General features: G+C 41.5%; 1 non-coding gene across 1 annotated transcript; it reads left to right on the top strand.

Annotated features, from left to right (window-relative positions):
* Positions 1-451: 451 nt before the first annotated feature.
* Positions 452-546, top strand: LOC111590257 (small nucleolar RNA Z103). Its single transcript, XR_004852953.1, has one exon. It is a non-coding gene; the product is annotated as a small nucleolar RNA Z103 (small nucleolar RNA).
* Positions 547-12,152: the final 11,606 nt, after the last annotated feature.

Genomic DNA, 12,152 nt, shown 5'->3' on the forward strand with positions numbered 1-12,152 from the left:
TACCAAAAAATACATTTAAGCTTTGAATCACAATAGTCCACTTTTAAAGTATATATGATAGGATAAGCACTTTATTTATTAGGTCGTTTGTTCGTATCTGTTTTTTGTTCTATTAATATGGCAAGAGGGAAAACACATGTAATCAATAGTGAACATGCTAATCGATGCAATTTCTCATCTAAGGAAACCAAGCCATAATTCTAACACTTCATTTACGCATAAAACTATTTCCAAATTTCATGTAGTGCTTGTTTTGTTGGCTCCTTTTGTGTTTCTTTGTCATCTTAATTAACTTTATTGCACACTTATGAGGATATGATGACCATTTTTCCGAATGGATATAACTTTTTTATTTGAGAAAACTAAACCAAAGTTTTGATCCTCTATTTTGTGCATAAAAATGTTTCTGAATTTTGATCCTCCATTTTGTTCATTTAACTATGTTGTACGAGAGAATATGATGTTTTTTCCTCATATAACCGACAAAGAACATATTGAGTGCTAGAATTTTTCATCTGAGAAAACCAGGAAAGAGTTATAATCCTTTGAATATTTACTAGGAAAATATTTCTTCTGTTGATTTATTTGTTCAACATGCTTCAGTGTATTAGTATGTGTCCTGAATTCCTTAGCATTTTAGTTTGTTAACTTGTACATAAGGCTTGTTGTTGCTCCTTGCTCTTATTTAAAGTAACTACATATTATTAATAGCTATTTTGAACATGTCACCTTAGTTTGAGTTCAGTATTGAAAACTGATTACCAATGGATGACTTTACGTGGTCATACATTTCAAATTATCTGACGGGTATTGTCTATAAATGTGCTGGCAATGAGGTTGAAGGTTTCAGATCTAGTAGTTTTTTTTCAAGATGTGGCAAAGCGAAATAAATAGAAAGGCGCGTGTTTATCTTGTCTTCGATGACTGATGCAATGTAACACATTTTCATTGACACAGACTCGCAATCTTTTGCAGTTGCACAAAATAGATAGATTGTAATATTTAGGTTATTTTTAGGAAAGATTTGTACTTTAGGATTTGTTGTTTCGTTTGAAACATATATTGTCAAGTCGACGTTGTGTGGTTTTGTAAGTTATGTTATATAAAAAGACATAGTCTCGCTGTTTGTGAACATTATGGGATTAAACTATATTTTTCCTTTGGCATCGCAATTTGTTTTGCCTTTAGTTTTTAGTACCTTTTAAGTGTAATATTGTGACTTTATTGCTTTACTGTCATTTTACTGTTGGCTTATTTTCGAATCATCTTTTTTTGGTATGTGCCTCAAAACAATTCAATGTAGAGCGACATAATGTTAACCCAACAAATCCACTTACTTTGTTTTTTACTTTGGTTGTAATGGTTGTATCAGGTGGCCAAGAGTGTTCATTTTAGAAGTTCCTTATAGTTTCCAACATCTGTGAGGATCTAATTAAGTTCCTAATTAAGGTCCGGCCAAATCATGAACTTGCATAGGTTTTTTTTGTTTTACTGAGTAGCTGGGTGAAGCTAGTTTACATTTAATATGAATGCAATTAGAATGCAATTAGAATAGTTGAGTTCAAATGTATCTACTATATTGGAATCAAACTGAAGAAAGTCAAGTATTTGGTCCAGAAATTCTCCAAGAAGCAGAAAAACAAGTGTAGATTGTCAGAGAGAATCTGAAAATAGCACAGTCAAGGCATAAGAGCTATGCTGCCAATAGAAGAAGAGAATTAATCTTTAAAGTTGGAGACTTCATGTATCTTAATGTTTCACCAATGAGAGGAATGAAAAGATTTAAGGTTAAAGACAAATTATCTCCCCATTATATAAGTGAAAGTCGCCTAGAGGGGGGTGAATAGGCGGAATCTGAAATTTATAAACTAAAGCACACACTACAAGCCGGGGTTAGCGTTAGCACTTAAATAAAATCCGGGAGAGAAAGAAAATAAATCAAATGAAATACAAGAGAATGAACACGGTGATTTGTTTTACCGAGGTTCGGTTCCAAAGAACCTAGTCCCCGTTGAGGTGGTCACAAAGACCGGGTCTCTTTCAACCCTTTCCCTCTCTCAAACGGTCACCTAGACCGAGTGAGCTTTCTCCTTAATCAAACGGGTCACTTAGACCCCGCAAGGACAACCACACACTTGGTGTCTCTTGATTTGATTACAAGTCTCTTGGGAACAAGAATGAGGAAGGAAGAAAGCGATCAAGCACAAGAGCGCAAGAGAACACGAATAAACACTCTCTCAAGTCACTAGGTTGTTGGAGTGAATTTGGACTTTGGAGAGGCTTTGATCTTTTGATTTGTGTCTAGGAGTGAATGCACTAGCTCTTGTATTGAATGAGAAACTCAGAAAACTTGGATGCTTGGAGTGGTGGTGGTTGGGGGGTATTTATAGCCCTCAACCACCAAACAACCGTTGGGGCAGGCTGTTGTCGATGGGTCCGGTGCGCCAGCCACGTCACCCAACCGTTAGGGTTCTGGAGCTTGTGATCGTTGGAGGCTTTGTCCTCTAGTGGCACCGGACTGTCCGGTGCCGCACCGGACAGGCACTGTTCAGTGTCCGGTGCGCCTCTGACTCTACGCTCTGACTCTGTTGCGCACTGTTGCGCACTGTAGCATTGCAGTGAGCCGTTGCAGTCGACCGTTGCGCTGGATAGCCGTTATTCCGCTGGTGCACCGGACAGTCCGGTGGCACACCGGACGTCCGGTGAATTATAGCGGAGAGTGCCTGAAGAAACCCGACAGTGGCCAGTTCACCCCTGTACGGTCCTGGTGCACCGGACAGTCCGGTGCGCCAGACCAGGGCACACTCGGTTTCTTTGCTCCTTTGTATTTGAACCCTATCTTCAATCTTTTATTGGTTTGTGTTGAACCTTTATGCACCTGTAGATCATATACTCTAGAGAAAACTAGTTAGTCCATTATTTGTGTTGGGCATTCAACCACCAAAATTAATTAAAGGAAAAGGTTAACCCTATTTCCCTTTCAATCTCCCCCTTTTTGGTGATTGATGCCAACACAAACCAAAGCAAATATATAAGTGCAGAATTGAACTAGTTTGCATAAGGTAAGTGCATAGGATACTTGGAATTAAACCAATTTATAGTTTCATTAGATATGAATGGATTGCTTTCTTTTATTTAACATTTTGGACCACATTTGCACCACTTGTTTTGTTTTTGCAAATCTTTTTGGAAAATCTTTTCAAAGTCTTTTGCAAATAGTCAAAGGTATATGAATAAGATTGTAAGAAGCATTTTCAAGATTTGAAATTTCTCCCCCTGTTTCAAATGCTTTTCCTTTGACTTAAACAAAACTCCCCCTTAATGAAATTATCCTCTTAGTTTTCAAGAGGGGTTTTAATTGATACCAATTTTGAAAATATACCAATTGAAGAAATTGCTTATCACAAGATGCCAATTTGAAAATTTATCTCTATATGTACCAATTGAAAAGATTGTCATAACAAGATACCAATTGAAAAACAAACATTTGTGAAAACCCAATAGATCTTCATTTCGATTTTTTTTGAAATTGGTGGTGCGGTCCTTTTGCTTTGGGCTTAATATCTTTGAGAGCCCTTTAAACTTTCTCCCCATTGGTACAAGTAGATAAGAGTGAAGATTATACCAATTGAGAGTGATGTGGAGTGACGACGAAGGGTAAATGATACCGTTAGAGTGGAGTGGAAGTCTTGTCTTCACCGAAGACTCCATTTCCCTTTCAATCTACGACTTAGTATAAAAGTATACTTGAAAACACATTAGTCGTAGCCTTCGTACATAAATAATAAGAAATATGCATTTGTACTAAAAGGAAAGAGACATGATCAAAGGCATATAAATGAGCTATGTGTGCAATGTTTCAATCAAAGTTCCGAGAATCAAGAATATTTAGCTCATTCCTAAGTTTGCTAAAGGTTTTTCATCTAATGGCTTGGTAAAGATATTGGCTAATTGTTCTTTGGTGCTAACATAAGCAATTTCTATATCCCCCCTTTGTTGGTGGTCTCTCAAAAAGTGATATCGAATGTCTATGTGCTTAGTGCGGCTGTGTTCAACGGGATTATCCGCCATGCAGATTGCACTCTCATTGTCACATAGGAGAGGGACTTTGCTTAATTTGTAGCCATAGTCCTTGAGGGTTTGCCTCATCCAAAGTAATTGCACACAAAAGTGGCCTGCGGCAATATACTCGGCTTCGGCGGTGAAAAGAGCTACTGAGTTTTGTTTCTTTGAAGCCCAAGACACCAGGGATCTTCCCAGAAAATGACAAGTCTCTGATGTGCTCTTCCTATCAATTTTACACCCTGCCCAATCGGCATCTGAATATCCTATTAAATCAAAAGTAGATCCCTTGGGGTACCAAAGTCCAAACTTAGGAGTGTAAACTAAGTATCTCACGATTCTCTTCATGGCCCTAAGGTGAACTTCCTTAGGATCGACTTGGAACCTTGCACACATGCATACAGAAAGCATAATATTCGGTCGAGATGCACATAAATAGAGTAAAGATCCTATCATCGACCGGTATTCCTTTTGATCTACGAATTTACCTCCCGTGTCGAGGTCGAGATGCCAATTTGTTCCCATGGGTGTCTTGATGGGCTTGGCATCCTTCATTCCAAACTTGGTAAGTATGTCTTGTATGTACTTTGTTTGGCTAATGAAGGTGCCATCTTGGAGTTGCTTGACTTGAAATCCTAGGAAATACTTCAACTCCCACATCATTGACATTTCAAATTTTTGTATCATGATCCTACTAAACTCTTCACAAGTGGATTTGTTAGTAGACCCAAATATGATATGATCAACATAAATTTGGCATACAAACAAATCTTTTGCAATAGTTTTAGTAAAGAGTGTAGGATTGGTTTTTCCGACTTTGAAGCCATTAGTGATAAGGAAATCTCGCAGGCATTCATACCATGCTCTTGGGGCTTGCTTGAGCCCATAAAGCGCCTTTGAGAGTTTATAGACATGGTTAGGGTACTCACTATATTCAAAGCCGGGAGGTTGCTCAACATAGACCTCTTCCTTGATTGGTCCATTGAGGAAGGCACTTTTCACGTCCATTTGGTAGAGCTTAAAGCCATGATAAGTAGCATAGGCAAGTAATATACAAATTGACTCAAGCCTGGCTACGGGTGCATAAGTTTCATCAAAGACCACACCTTCGACTTGTGAATAACCCTTGGCCACAAGTCGGGCTTTGTTCCTTGTCACCACACCATGCTCATCTTGCTTGTTGCAGAATTACCTACAACATTTTGATTAGGACGTGGAACTAAATTACATACCTCATTCCTTGTGAAGTTGTTGAGTTCATCTCACATAGCCAACACCCAATCTGAATCTCTTAGTGCATCCTCCACCCTGTATGGCTCGATAGAGGACACAAAAGAGTAATGTTCACATAAATGTGCAACTCGAGATCTAGTGGTTACCCTCTTATGAATATCACCAAGGATGGAGTTGACAGGGTGATCTCGTTGAATTGCTTGGTGGACTCTTGGGTGTGGCAGTCTTTGACCCTGAATTTCTTGATCATCTTCGTTGTCTTTATCATCATCATCATCTCCCCCTTGATCATTATCCTCGTCTTGAGGTGGCTCATCCTCTTGATCTTCATTTTCATCATCTTGAGCCTGATCCTCATCTTGAGTTGGTGGGGATGCTTGGTTGGAAGATGACGGTTAATCTTGTGCTTGAGTGGGCTCTTCGGATTCCTTAGGACACACATCCCCAATGGACATGTTCCTTAGCGCTATGCACGGAGCCTCTTCATCATCTAATTTATCAAGATCAACTTGCTCCACTTGGGAGCCATTAGTCTCATCAAACACAATGTCACAAGAAACTTCAATTAATCCCGTGGATTTGTTGAAGACTCTATATGCCCTTGTGTTTGAGTCATATCCTAGTAAAAAGCCTTTTAGCCTTAGGAGCAAATTTAAACTTTCTACCTCTTTTAACAAGAATGAAGCATTTGCTACCAAAGACTCTAAAATATGAAACATTGGGCTTTTTACTGGTTAGGAGTTCGTAGGATGTCTTCTTGAGGATTCGGTGAAGGTAGAGCCGGTTGATGGAGTAGCAGGCGGTGTTAATTGCCTCAGCCCAAAACCGATCCGGCGTCTTGTACTCATCAAGCATGGTTCTTGCCATATCCAGTAGAGTTCTATTCTTCCTCTCCACTACACCATTTTGTTGAGGTGTGTAGGGAGAAGAGAACTCATGCTTGATGCCCTCTTCCTCAAGAAATCCTTCTATTTGTGAATTCTTGAACTCCGTCCAATTATCGCTTCTTATTTTCTTGATCCTTAATCCAAACTCATTTTGAGCCCGTCTCAAGAATCCTTTGAGTGTATCTTGGGTTTGAGACTTTTCCTGCAAAAAGAATACCCAAGTGAAGCAAGAATAGTCATCCATAATTACTAGACAGTACTTACTCCCGCCGATGCTTATGTAAGCTATCGGGCCGAATAGATCCAAGTGGAGTACTTCCAGTGGCCTGTCTGTTGTCATTATGTTCTTGTGTGGATGATGGGCACCAACTTGCTTTCCTGCTTGACATGCGCTACAAACCTTGTCTTTCTCAAAATGAACATTTGTTAGTCCCAAAATGTGCTCTCCCTTTAGAAGTTTGTGGAGATTCTTCATTCCAACATGGGCTAGTCGGCGATGCCAGAGCCAACCCATATTAGTCTTAGCAATTAAGAAAGTATCGAGTTCAGCTTTGTTAAAATCAACTAAGTATAGCTGACACTCTAATACTCCCTTAAATGCCACTGAATCATCACTTCTTCTAAAGACAGTAACACCTACATCTGTAAAAAGACAGTTGTAGCCCATTTTGCATAATTGAGATACAGAAAGCAAGTTATAATCTAAAGAATCTACAAGAAAAACATTGAAAATAGAATGGTCAGGTGATATAGCAATTTTACCAAGTCCTTTGACCAAACCTTGATTTCCATCCCCGAATGTGATAGCTCTTTGGGAATCTTCGTTTTTCTCGTAGGAGGAGAACATTCTTTTCTCCCCTGTCATGTGGTTCGTGCATCCGCTATCAATTATCCAACTTGAGCCCCCGGATGCATAAACCTGCAAAACAATTTAGGCCTTGTTCTTAGGTACCCAAATAGTCTTGGGTCCTTTCACGTTAGAAACAAGCACCTTGGGTACCCAAACACAAGTCTTTGATCCCTTGTGTTTGCCCCAGCATATTTGGCAATTATTTTGCCTGATTTGTTAGTTAAAACATAAGAAGCATCAAAAGTCTTAAATGAAATATTATGCTCATTTGATGCAGCAGGAGTTTTCTTTTTAGGCATTTAATGTGAGTTGTATGCCTAGAGCTAGAAGCCTCATTCTTATACATAAAAGCATGATGAGAAACAGAATGATATTTCTTAGCACGAATCCTCCTAATTTTGTGCTCAGGATAATTAGCAGGATATAAAATGTAACCCTCATTATCCTGAACTATGGGAGCCTTGCCCTTAACAAAGTTAGACAATTTCTTAGGGCATTAAGCTTGACATTGCTTCCCTATTGGAAACCAATGTCATCCTTAATGCCAGGGCGTCTCCCACTATAGAGCATGCTTCTAGCAAATTTAAACTTTTCATTTTCAATTTCATGCTCATTAATTTTAGCAGTTAATTGAGCTATGTGATCATTTTGTTGTTTAATTAAAGCAAGGTGATCATTTATAGCATCAATATTAACATCTCTACATCTAGTACAAATAGTAACATGATCAACAGTAGATATAGAGGGTTTGCAAACATTTAATTCATCTATCTTAGCATGTAATATGACATTATCATTACTAAGACAGGAAATAGAATCATTGCAGACATTTAATTCTTTAGCCTTGGAAATTAAACTAGTATTTTCGGTTCTAAGGCTAGAAATTGATTCATTCAATTTATCAATCTTAGCATTTAAACTAGCATTTTCATTTCTAAGATTGGTAATTGAATCATGGCACATGTTAAGCTCCTTAGTCAATTTTTCACAATTTTCAACTTCCTGAGCATAAGCATTTTTTACTTTAACATGCTTTTTTTTCTTTAATAAGGAATCCATCTTGGCTATCCAAGAGTTCATCCTTCTCATGAATGGCTCCTATCAATTCATTTAATTTTTCCTTTTGTTGCATGTTAAGTTTGGCAAAAAGAGTAAGTAGATCATCTTCATCTTCACTAGAACTACCCTCATCACTAGATGTAGTATACTTGGGGGTGGTTCTAGATTGTACCTTCTTCTTTTTGCCATCCTTTGCCATGAAGCACTTGTGGCCGACGTTGGGGAAGAGGAGGCCCTTGTTGACGGCGATGTTGGCGTCATCCTCGTCGGAGGAGGAGTCAGTGGAGCTCTCATTGGAGTCCCATTCCCGACACACGTGGGCATCGCTGCCCTTCTTCTTGTAGTAGCTCTTCTTTTCCTTCTTCCTCCCCTTCTTGTCGTTGTCCCTGTCACTATCACTAGACATAGGACATTTAGCGATAAAATGACCGGGCTTACCACATTTGTAGCACACCCTTTTGGAGCGGGGTTTGTAATCCTTCCCTCTCCTTTGCTTGAGGATTTGACGGAAGATCTTGATGATGAGCGCCATCTCCTCATTGCCGAGCTTGGAGGCGTCGATGGGGAGCCTACTTGATGTAGACTCTTCTTTCTTTTATTCCGTTGCTTTGAATGCGATGGGTTGCACCTTGGGTGTTGAGGTGGCGCCTTGCTCCAATTTGACGATGTGTTTGGAGTCTTTGATCATTAGCTCAAAGCTCACAAACTTTCCTATCACTTCCTCGGGAGACATTAATTTGTATCTAGGATCCCCACGGATTAGTTGAACTTGAGTAGAGTTACGAAAAACAAGGGATCTTAGAATAACCTTGACCATTTCATGGTCATCCCATTTGGTGCTCCCGAGGTTGCGCACTTGGTTGACCAAGGTCTTGAGCCGGTTGTACATTGCTTGTGGCTCCTCCCTTGGTTGAGGACGAATCGACCGAGCTCCCCCTCGATCGTCTACCGCTTGGTGATCTTGGTCACCTCATCTCCTTCGTGCACGATCTTTAGGACGTCCCAAATATCCTTGGCACTTTTTAACCCTTGCACCTTATTATACTCCTCTCGACACAAGGAGACGAGGAGTATAGTAGTTGCTTGGGAGTTAAAGTGTCGTATTTGGCGACCTCGTCCGAGTCGTAGCCCTCGTCCCCCGCCGTAGGTACCTGCACTCCAAATTCAACGATGTCCCAAATGCTTGCATGGAGTGAGGTTAGGTGATGCCTCATTTTATCACTCCACATACAATAATCCTCACCATCAAAATATGGTGGTTTTCCTAATTGAACGGAGAGTAGAGGAGCGCGCTTAGAAATACGGGATAACAAAGTGGCATCTTACTATACTTCTTGCGCTCATGGCGCCTAGAAGTGACGGACGCCGCATCGGAGCAGGATGTGGAAGGCGACGAAGAGTCGGTCTCGTAGTAGACCACTTTCTTCATCTTCTTCTTCTTCTTGTCGCCACTCCGATGCGACTTGACGCAGGGAGGGGATCCCTCCTTGGCTTTGGTGCCGGACTCCCTTGATGGAGCCTTCCCGTGGCTTGTGGCCTTCTCGCCGGTTTCCATCTCCCTCTTGGCGGATCCTCTCGACATCACTTCGAGTTGTTAGACTCTAATGAAGCATCGGGCTCTGATACCAATTGAAAGTCACCTAGAGGGGGGTGAATAGGCGAAATCTAAAATTTATAAACTAAAGCACACACTACAAGCCGGGGTTAGCGTTAGCACTTAAATAAAGTCCAGGAGAGAAGGAAAAAAATCAAATGAAAGACAAGCGAATGAACACGATGATTTGTTTTACCGAGGTTCGGTTCCAAAGAACCTAGTCCCCGTTAAGGTGGTCACAAAGACCGAGTCTCTTTCAACCCTTTCCCTCTCTCAAACAATCACCTAGACCGAGTGAGCTTTCTCCTTAATTGAACGGGGCACTTAGACCCCGCAAGGACCACCACACACTTGGTGTCTCTTGCTTTGATTACAAGTCTCTTGGGAACAAGAATGAGGAAGGAAGAAAGCGATCTAAGCACAAGAGCGCAAGAGAACACGAACAAACACTCTCTCAAGTCACTAGGTTGTTGGAGTGAATTTGGACTTTGGAGAGGCTTTGATCTTTTGATTTGTGTCTAGGAGTGAATGCACTAGCTCTTGTATTGAATGAGAAACTCAGAAAACTTGGATGCTTGGAGTGGTGGTGGTTGGGGGTATTTATAGCCCTCAACCACCAAACAACCGTTGGGGCAGGCTGCTGTCGATGGGCGCACCGGACACTGTAAGGTGCGCCAGCCATGTCACCCAACCGTTAGGGTTCTGGAGCTTGTGACCGTTGGAGGCTTTGTCCTCTAGTGGCACCGGACAGTCCGGTGCCGCACCGGACAGGCACTGTTCAGTGTCCGGTGCGCCTCTGACTCTGCGCTCTGACTCTACCGCGCACTGTTGCGCACTGTAGCGTTGTAGTGAGCCGTTGCAGTCGACCGTTGCGCTGGATAGCCGTTATTCCGCTGGTGCATCGGACAGTCCGGTGAATTATAGCGGAGAACGCCTGAAGAAACCCGAGAGTGGCCAGTTCACCCCTGTACGGTCCTAGTGCACCGGACACTGTCCGGTGGCACACCGGACAGTCCGGTGCGCCAGACCAGGGCACACTCGGTTTCTTTGCTCCTTTGTATTTGAACCCTATCTTCAATCTTTTATTGGTTTATGTTGAACCTTTATGCACCTGTAGATCATATACTCTAGAATAAACTAGTTAGTCCATTATTTGTGTTGGGCATTCAACCACCAAAATTAATTATAGGAAATGGTTAACCCTATTTCCCTTTTAATTGGCCCATTCAAGATTTTGGAAAGAAAAGGAGAAGCAACATATTAGTTGGAGGTACCTGAAAGTTTATTGGACGTGTATGACGTATTTCATGTATCACAACTTAAAAAATGCTTAAGAGTACCGAAGGAAACAATTACCTATGGAAGAACTCGACGTTAATGAGGATTTGACTTATTCAGAGTATCCTATCAGAATTTTGGAAACATCTCACAGAATTATTCAGAGTAAAGTTATCAACATGTGCAAAGTTCAGTGAAGTCATCATTTGGAAGATGAGGCCATTTGGGAAAGAGAAGATGAACTCAGAGCACAATTCCCCCAGCTATTTTCAGAAGTTCCTTAATCTCGAGGACAAGATTTTTTAGGGGGTAGGTTTGTAACACCTCAAAACCATCAACTAAAAATAATGCATTTAAATTATAGAGAGACTATAGTAAATAATTTTTTTAAAATAAAATGTTTGATCTTATTTATCTTTAGAATAATTTTTATTTGCTCATAATTGATTGATGATTGTTTTCATAAAATTTCTTTTATATGAAAACCCAATTAATTAATATGAGAACTTTGGTCCAAAATAAATAATTTAATGATAATATTTTTGGTATAATTATTATAAATTTTCAGAAATATTTAAAAATATATTTATTTATATTTTTGGGGACATAAGGATAAAAGAAAAAGAAAAAAGCGCCAAACCCTAGCCGCCCGCTGAACCGGCCCAACCGGCCAGCCGCCCTCACTTCTCCCCCATCCCTCTCACCGCCACACGGGACCCACCGCGGCCTCTCCTCTTCCTCGCGCCGCGCCTACGTGGGAGAGCGCCACCTCGCCTGACTCCAGCCAAACCGCTCGTCCGGCCATGCGCCCCGACCCTGGCTGAACCACCGCCTGACTCGCGCCTGACCCCTCACCTCCCCAACGCCTGAAACCACCACCTCTAACTCTTTGTCTCCCACACTTCTCCCTCCATCATTGACATGCCATTGATGGCGTTAATGGCCGCCGACCACCTCTCCCTCTCCCTGGCGCCCTCTCCTCTCCCTCTCTCCCTCTATAAATGGCAGCCGAGTTCGCTCTCCCTTCCTTGCCCGCGCTCTCTCCTCTCTCTCACCCATGCACACTGAAGTCACCACAACTGCCATCCGTGGAGCCACGCCAGACCGTCCGCTGTCGCCGAGCCCCGCTCGGACAGTCCGTCGCCGTGCCACACCCCTGCCGTTGCCGAGTTGTGCCCGCGCCCTCGCC

Source organism: Zea mays, chromosome 9 (genome assembly GCF_902167145.1).
Source record: "Zea mays cultivar B73 chromosome 9, Zm-B73-REFERENCE-NAM-5.0, whole genome shotgun sequence".
NCBI classification, from domain to species: Eukaryota; Viridiplantae; Streptophyta; class Magnoliopsida; order Poales; family Poaceae; genus Zea; species Zea mays.